The sequence below is a fragment of the Suricata suricatta genome, chromosome 4 (genome assembly GCF_006229205.1).
Source record: "Suricata suricatta isolate VVHF042 chromosome 4, meerkat_22Aug2017_6uvM2_HiC, whole genome shotgun sequence".
In the NCBI taxonomy this organism is placed as follows: Eukaryota; Metazoa; Chordata; class Mammalia; order Carnivora; family Herpestidae; genus Suricata; species Suricata suricatta.
Window position 1 is genome coordinate 41945000 of NC_043703.1, and position 9944 is coordinate 41954943.

Genomic DNA, 9944 nt, shown 5'->3' on the forward strand with positions numbered 1-9944 from the left:
ATGACATATGGCCCTTTGTAGGAAAGTGGATGGACCTTGAGGGTGTCATGCTGAGTGAAGTAAGCCAGGCAGAGAAGGACAGAAACCATATGTTTGCACTCATAGGTCTAACAGGAAAACAGGAGAGACCTAATGGAGAACCAGGGGGAGCGGAGGAGGGAGAGAGAGTTGGGGAGAGAGAGGGATGCAAAACTTGAGACTATTGAATGCTGAGAATGAACTGAGGGCTGAGGGGGAAGGGAGAGGGAAGAAAAGAGGTGGTGGTAATGGTGGAGGGCACTTAAGGGGAAGAGCACTGGGTGTTGTATGGAAAACAATTTGACAATAAAATATTATGGAAAAAAAAAAGAAGTAGACATGGAAGAGCTATGTTTCTGGTAGCAAAAAACTACTACTGGAGATTCTGTGCAAAAATAGAGAGTAGGAAAGAAATGGCTGACTTCCTGCCCCCCTTGCCCTCTGGTCTCCTGTCAATAACTTCCATATTCTAAATGCAACAGGACGGCAAAGGGCAATGGAGCGATCACATAGCCCACAGAGCTCCTTCCCCAGGACTTAACCAGCAAGGCAATAAAAGATGGGGAATCTGTGTATAATGCAACTGAAAGATAAGCAGCCCACATACTTTTATTGTCATGTGCAATTTACATGGAGAAGGGTGAAAAATTCTAAATAGATGGCAAACTATATGAGCTATTCTCTAAAATTTTTGTTTGTTTAACAGTAACACAAATAATTTAAAACCAAAATGACTGGCAAGTAATGTTTTGTGACATAAAGATTAGATTGAGCCTCAACCCAAACTGTTAACGCACCTCACATATTTGTAAATAATGTTTTCATGCATCACGGCTCTAAATTTCAATGACTATATAAGTATCTTCACTGATGTGGACCTTTTTTTTCTTTGATATCTCACTTGACAATGTCTGGTACTTTTCTGTCTAAAACAAGTGAGTTCTCATTTGACAGGTGATAAAATAAATGCTTCATTTGCCATGACATTAAAATAAGAAAAGTTTTTTGTTGTTATTTTCTGTCACTGTTTCTGTATCGGGCCTTTTTCTCCCTTTCATCCCAGTTAATATGCTGTGGGATGTAATAGATTTTATGGTTCTATTGTCCTAAAATTTAACGTATAGCAATTAATATTTTATATAGATTTGTATTGGTTACAGAGAAATAAGAGGAGGTGCATTTAGGGGAGGCACATTAGCCATAGATAAAGAGAGCATCCCACCAAATGGCATATCTGATATCTTTTCTGCACTGGGTCTTGCTAACTATATTTTTAGAGGGTGTTTTAAACACGATAGTGGAATGTACCAGTTTGAGTATGATTGAATGTTATAAAGGGCAAGGAGAAAAACATTTTAACATTTGAGGGATATAAATGCAGTTTTTCACTATAGAGAAGAAAATAAAATATAGGCATTTAGCAAATAAGATTTCTATCCCTTAAATTATTTTTAAATATTATTAATAAATTATTTTTATTAATAAAATTATTAATTATAATATTTTATTTGAATGATAAAGGATTGGAAATTTTACCTTATTGGACGATGTGTATTTTTGAATTCTTTTAAATATATTCAACTTTGTACTGAGATGTCATTAAATAATTCTAAACCAGTTTGGTCCTTTCTGGTCTTGTTTTTAAGATTTGCTAGGAATCACAATAGCAGTGTTTAGTCTATAGCCACTCATTCTCTACTTTTGAGGCCAAATGCTTCTGACTCTTCTGAATGCTCTATTTGATGCTCAGTGAATGAAGGTTTTCCAGGACGGTTGGTGGGAACAGGCACAATTTTCACTATTATGTGAATACTGAGTACTGTCTTCTCTAATATACTCTGTACGTTATTTCCATGCATCAGGTCGTTAGTACATTACCCATGTGTTCTGGACACTATTCTGCTGCATATTTGGAAAGGACCCTTGTAGATTTCCAGAACTCCATCTGCATGTAAGTCTCTCCTCTCTGGTACATTGTTCAGTGAAGTCCTATCACTTCACTGTCCTTCACCATTCAGGTGGTCTTCTCAGCTAAGGGAGCTCAATGGACTTCATCTGAATTATCCATCCCTACACCACAGCTTGCAAGCTCTCTTGAGGTGGTAAGTTTTGGCAATAGAAGGACTCATATTATTTGTTTTCTGTCTGTCAGAGATCATTGTCCTTCATGGTCTCATGTTCAGTGTCTTGAAAAATGTTGGTTCGTGTATTTTGTCTAATTTATTGTCTCACATGGATTTATTTTTCATATCATTTTGGTCAGAAGCAGAAGTCTCTAAATAGCATTATTAAAATCTGTATTTTTAATTGCTTCCTACTAAAATATAGAAATACAAGTGATTTTTTTTGTAGATTGGCCTTACATCCTGTGATCTTCCTGAATTCATATATCTAAGTTCTAATAGTTGCCTCTGATTTTAAGGGAAAATGTTCTTTATTTCATTATTAATTTATAAATTTATTATAAATAAAATGGTGGCTGTTGTATTTTCACAAATGCTCTTTCCCAGATTAAGTTATAGTCTATCCTTAGTTTTCTGAAAGTTTAATTTATATCATTAACAGGTGGTATTATATTGAGAATTTCTCTGAATATTTAAGAAGATCATAAGGTCTTTGTTCTTTATTGTGTTTAATCTATCATTATAAGTTACATTAATTGATTTTCAAATATTAAACAAATCTCACATTTCTAGAGGGCATCCCCTTTTTCCAAATGGTATTCTTCCTTCTAAAAAGGATTCAGCTTTCCACTATTTTGTAGCAAGTTGTTACACAGATGTTCAGGAGAGGTATAGATCAGTTATTTACTCTTCCCTTCTTTGTAATGTTTATAATTTTGCCAGCCTCATGGGTCAAAATGGAAAGTGTTTCCATTAATACATTTTATAATAAGGATTGCATAGTGAAAAGTTATTTCATTTCCCATAATTTTACATGTCTTTTGATTCACTTGTCAATGGCAAATTATAACACTTGCTAAATTCCTCCTGTTATTGTTGTTATATAAAGTCCCTTCATTAGGAAATGGAGTAAATATAATTTTTATATATCACTGCTCTTTTATGAATTTTTTCTTGCATTCATGGTAATGGTAATGGATTTTCCTGAATTATTTTTATATAAAACTCATTTGTAATTATATATATTTGGTTATATAAATAATTTTTTAATATTAAGGAATAAATAGTGAGAATGGCATGAAGAAAAGACAATTTGCTAAAGCAGCATAAAACAATAGACACTTGGGAAACACTCCATTAGTACACTGAATTCTCATACTAACTTTACAAATTAATCATAAACATGCTCATTTTATTGATGAGGAAATGAGGAATAGAAAGGATAAATAACGTGCTCAACTTCATAAAGCAAGCAAGTGACAAACGTAGGATATATATGTAGTTCCTCCTCTATTTTTTTAAATGTTTTATTTATTTTTGAGAGAGAGAGAGAGAGAGAGCGTGAGCAAGGGAGGGTCAGAGAGAGAGAGGGAGACACAGAATCCAAAGACAGAGTCTATGCTCTGAGCTAGCTGTAAGTACAGAGCCCAATGAGGGGCTCAAACCCATGAATTGTGAGATCATGACATGAGCTGAAATCGGATGCTTAACTGACTGAGCCACCCAGGCGCCCCTCCTCTTCTCTTTAGAGCTTAACCTGTTAACCGATGCTCTATTTATTCCTAAATGGTTTTGCTGGAAATTTTTTCCTCTTAAGAAATAATAAATATATAAATATAAAAATTTATATACTAATATAGAAAGGTAGCTTTATAATAGCATTTGACTAGGTATTCGCAGAACTGATGTATTAATGTCACCTAGACAAAACTGAAGACTTTATTGTTCTTAAGTTGTACTGAATCATGTGTAATGGCAAAATGCTTATATCTATTTGGAGATCATGAAAATATATTTAGATAGCAATCTGTACTTAAAATTATGTCAGTAGTCTCTTCTTGTGGCCACATGGTTGATGGATGGACACATACATATGCTTTCTAAAACATCAGCTTGAGAAATGTTGAACGAAACTCCCAAAAAATGCTAATACAGGAATATATTAAAAAGCATATCTTTTTCTAGCATTCCATTTATTTCAGAGGTTTATGATATATATGTCCTTATCTCTTGATAAGTAATATAAATTATTACTTGATAATTATCAATTATCTCTTGATAATCAAGAGATAAGGACATATATTACTGTAGCATTCTGCAGGATTCCCACAGTGGCCTACATAAAGGCTTACTCAGGAGGCAATCTGTCTCATGCCTGGTCTGCTGGTGATTAGTCCTTCAGATAGTTGGTCTTGAGCTTCCAAGACTTCCTCAGATTGTGGCAGAAAAGGCTACCTGTAAGGCAATTTCTAGTCCTAATAGGGGTCTGGGCAGTTGGGTTTTAATTCTTGGTGATGCTTATCAGGAAAAATTGGAAACATCAATTTGGAGGAAACCAAAAACAACTGAAAATTTGGAAAGAGACTAAAATAATATGGACAAGGTAACAGTACCTAGTCTAATTTATAGGACAATATAAAAATCTTCCTCTCCTATTAGATTATGCATGGTTTTCTACTGAAACATGCAAATTCTCTCTACAGTCATTACCCCACATTTTCATTAAAAAAGTAACTTCAAAAATGCATTTTTGATCCTAAAATAAAATTTATCATATCAGATTTGGCATGATTATTTACATAGGTGTAACAAGAATGGTATTACCACATTAGCCATTTCCAGTTTTCTGTTCTGGAAGTTTTCATAAGAAATCTCAGATTGGACTTTTAAAAAGCCTCCTGTGGCTAGGAAAACAATCCAAGTGCTCACCATGACATTTCACCTATATTACCTATAAATATGGATGAATTCCTCTCTTCTAGACGTCCTCAAAATATCTTAAGATTCCTTGGTTTACTGGGAAGTGGCCTTCTCTATCTCTAAGACTCAGAACACATAAATCCATGAGTACTTTAAGTCAGATACCAGGCCAATTTTCCCCAAAGGGCTTTGTAAGCACTGACTACATGATGTTAAGCTTAGCTCCTTAAAAGTGGCTAATTATATCTAGTATAGCATCATTCTCAAATATGACATTCCAGTTAGGGCTTTAGATACATATATGATATTTCTAATCAAGTCCTAGTAATAGGAAGGACAGACTAAGACTGAACCTATGAAAACAAGTGTATTGCTATGTAAAAAAAAATCTTAGTAAGAGTTTCCAAATCCTGCAGGTATAAGGCAAGGAGGAAAACATATGATTTAAACAATGTTTAACTTCTTTCTACTAAATTATTATAAATTTTAGATAGCTTAAGAAACAAATAGAAATTACCTCCTTTTATATTCAAAAATATAACATTAAAAGATCAATAATATTTCAAACAAAACCCATCAAAATTCATTCAGTCTTATGTAATTACTTCTTGTTCTGTTTCATCTTGGCTTAGCAGTCTCATGAACCCATTTGCTTCTAGGTTACTGTTCTGGAAAACCTAAATCAGTCCACTAATATGGTCTTAAAATTGCTTAAGTGATTCCTTAACATATAGATGATGCATAGATGCCCATTCCCAAAATTATACAGCATAATACTTTTGACCAAGACATACACTCATGCCTGTGATTGATTGGAAGGGCTTTCAGAAGAATGTCAGAGAAAAACAGTGGTAAACATTCAGAAGCATTTACTGCTAACACATCTGTAATGTTTGTCAAATGGTTTTATTGATCTTGGCTGGATTCCTTATATGTTGGAGTGTGGATCGTTGGCTATCAGCCTTGCTAGGCTTCCTAGCCTAAGGCATGCCTGAATATGTGATGAGAGATGATAGACAAGTAGAGTAGAGCCAAGTCAGCCAATCTTCAGAGCAGAGGCTTCCAAGTTAGGTAAGTGATAGAGAAAGTTTATTACACGAGGATGGGTGATGACTTAGAGCCATCAGTGAGATCAATCTATCACAAATAACATTAAGTTATTCAATAAATACATGTATAAATATATGTTTAACAAATGAGTGAAATTTATTCTTTATTGACTTGTGTAGAAACTATGGAATGCTCATATTCTTCCCTATACTCTTTGTTAAGAATTTATAGATTACCAAAAGCTGTTCAATGTACTCTGGGGGCTAAAACTGAATAATATCTTTCCTCAAGAAGCATATAATCTTTAGGGGTTGCAAATACCTAGAACACATGGCAACCCATTGTATGAGTGGCATAAAAATACCGCGGGAGTTCAGAGAATGGAATAATCGTTGCTCACTACCAGGGGAAGGAGATTGCAGAATGCTTCTTTGCAGGTGACATGTTAGCTGAAGCTTGACAGATAAATAGGATTTCAATAGGTAGAAATGACAAGGCTTAGCTATTGCAGAAAAAAATTGAGTGAATAAGTGAAGGCAATAAACTATGAAGGCAAGTTTTGGAGAAAATCAATGACTATAGAGAACTTTAGATGTAGGTGCAAGAGTTAAATTAGGTCTGTACCAACTTTATATAAACCCTGGATTTTTTTTTCATGAAGTTGCCATCATTTTTTCAGGCTTGCTATATTTTTTCTCATGAAATTTGAGGAGAAATGAAAACACAAATATAGTTATGTTAAAATTCTAACTGCTTAAATTTGTGGAAATTGTTGAGTTTGTAATGCTTATTTTCCCCAAGTTTACATTTTATTTTAAATGTCAAATACATCGTATGTCATATCTGCATGAATATTTAAAATTAGTACATGACCTCAAATTTGCATTGCCAAGAAAGACTTAATCATTGGCATTCAAACCACTTAAAAATTGTGATTTCTGAAAAGGCAGAAAATAGATCACAAAATATGAAAAGCATAGTTCTATATTTTCATTTCAAAGGAGTTGTCAACTTTGGGGTAGAATTCCAGAAAAGACCAACCTAATGACCCTTCTGAGGACAACTCAAGAATTAAGAGAATGATGCTAATGAAAAGTAGGAGGACTTTGGAAAGAAAATATGTTCTTGGCTTTGAGGCACAAAGATGCAAAGGAATGCCTTGTATAACACTCTTTAAAGACCCTAATAATCAGCCAGGTTTTAATTATTCTTACCCTATCAGTTTAAAATACAATTCTCTTAAAGTTTAGTACTTTTGTAGGCCCTCAGCTTGTGGTCTGTTTTTATTTTCCTTGTTATCATTACATTTACTTTTTCTTTATTTTCAGAAAGAAATCAAATCTATTGACGAAGGGCAGATCTCAAAAATGTGTCAGAAAACCCAAAATTGGCATTTAAAAATTAAGTTTAGGACTTTACATATCATTTATGAGACAGCATTTTCTAGTTCTGTTCTATTCTATGAACACATGGATTGAATGTTTATTATTGAAATATTATATTAAACAGGTACATTCCTTTATTCTTTCATGAGAAGGGGAGAGTGCTTACGGTAAAATAAACATTCGGTATGGCTGGCATACAATAATTATATAATCAACAAGGTAGTTGACCACTACATGAAACTTTAATTTCACAGCTAGAAAAGAGGCTTTGTTCAGAATTCAACAGTAAAGAAGTAATGAAAAGTATATTATTCGTCCAATGTTTTTTTCTTCACTAGAAGTTACTTTGATTTGATTGTAATATTTTTCTTCTTTTAAGTAGGAGAAATCTGTAATTTTACTTTCCTTTTCAGTCACACAGAATATAGGCAGAGCTAAATAAAAGAATGTAGTATTGGTTTTATTTACCACAGTTACTCCACAAGTGCCCTTTGCTAGTGATCTTCTGGCCATGGAAGTCTGAATCATCCTTGATGATAATTATTTTTCCTGCAAATTTATATGCATGAAAGCAACATTGGAGCAACAATGGAAAACTAATTTTCTATGAAAGATAGAAATTATTTATCTGCTCTGAAGTGGAATCAAATACATTTTCAAAATCATGGGGCTAAAATTGAATCCAAACTCTAACAAGATTGTCTTTATTTATCTATTTGAATATGATCTGATTTTTAAAAAGTATGTAAGGGAATTAAAAGATGTAATAAAAGAAAAAATTGGCATCCTACATAGTTTAATCATATTACAGAAATTGCAGATAACACATATTAATGGGATTTTTCTTTAGATTATAAGACAATTTAAAAGATTCTAAGCAGAATTGGATTAGTCATAACTGAAAGGTTACAGACATAGAAATTCACTGGGAGATGTCCCAGGACAAACTACTGCTGTGTCCTTCATTCAGCAAAACCAAAAAGAAAAAGGAAATGTACTTTACATGTAATTAGGTAGTCGGTTTTCCTGTAGTCCAGCCTTAAATCTAAACTATGTTAACTTCATTACAGTTTCAAATTAAAATTATAATTACATTATCAAATACTATTTTACCAGTGAAACCTGCAAAGGAGACAGATTTTAAGAGAAATATGAGAAGAAATAAAAAATGCTAAATATTATTTAAACTATAAAAGTAAAGCATGAGTATACAATTTCTAATTTTATTTGTTACCTTTTATTTCAGATTTTATATTTCTCTTAAATGGATGACCGCTAGAATTAGAATGGCATAGGCCTTTCTGAAACACGTAAATGAAGTGGCATGTTAATTTTACCACCAAGCAGATTCCAGGATACATGGTATAACTAATACTTTAAAATGACATTTAAATAGAAGATACTATAAGAAGTATATTTATTTGCTTGATTTTTCTTCACAGATGAGAATACAAGTTTTGCATTTGAATCTGATATGTATGCATGACACAAGTTGTCCTGCAAAAGTGTTTGTCCAGGGCAATAGTTTGAAAAGTGGGTCCCGTCATCATAGCTCCCCTGGAAACTTGTCAGAAATACAAATTCTCAATTCCCATCCAGGACCTACTGACTCAGAAATGCTGGAAGTGGAAGCCCAGAAATCTGTGTTGTAACAAGCCTTACACGGTAAAGTTTGAGAACCAGGTTTTTAAGAAAAACTAGGATCCTTCCCTTCCCTTCCTTTCCTTCCTCTTCCCTTTCTTTCCCTTCCATTCCCTTTCCTTTCCTTTTCTTGTCTTTTCTTTTTGTTTTTTTCCACAAGTTCTGTCTTTAATAACCATCACCCATCTAGCCCATTCCCCACCCACCTCCATCAACACTCAGTTTGTTCTCATTAAAAGTCCCTTGTGGTTTGAAGGGAAACTAGTATTTCTTTCACTGTCTGACTCTGTGCTGCATACCATAAATCCATTACAATGGGTACCAGAGCAATCTTCAAAACATATATTGCTACCCCAATTTTAGAAGTAAAAAACAGCATTTGTGGATGTTAAGTCATTTGTTTACTATTACTCCTACAGCAAATATGAAGAATGCTTTGTTTATCATGAAATAGAATTTCCTTTCTGTACATCGTACTTTTCCAAGCCTGACTGCTAAGCTCAATTTGCCCATAAATATGTACTACCTGGTTTTAGTCACTGTGTTAGAGCCAGCGGCTACCATGGAGAATTGTGTAAGATCCACTAGGATGGAGTTCTGTTCTTTGTTTTCTGATTTTTCCAAGTCTTCTAAGTGATGCCTGGCATATACTAGGCACTCAACATACATTCGCACAATGAAAAGAATGGGGAAAAATGAGAAAGTACATTAGCAACCTCCTATGTATAATCCAAAATATTTCTTTATAACATATTTGCGGGATCATTATATACCTGCTTTGAAGAATGAAGTGACTAATATTAAAATGGGTAAGTGATGCCTACACACACACAGTAATCAGCAGACATTGCATCTGACTGGTCTATGTGATCATACAACTCATTATTTTCTCTATCCTGTGATAGAGAATGCCAAATACCTACTCTAGATTAGGGAAATATTGGGTCATTCATACAGGCATGTAAGAAGTTCTTTTAATACTCACTTCAAAGACAAAGAATTTGAGGCATTGAAAGTTTTTTTTTTT

At 33.6% G+C, this 9944-nt stretch overlaps 1 pseudogene; it reads right to left on the reverse strand.

Moving 5' to 3' along the window:
- Nucleotides 1–9586, reverse strand: part of LOC115290558 — a 126519-nt pseudogene extending 116933 nt beyond the window's left edge.
- Nucleotides 9587–9944: the final 358 nt, after the last annotated feature.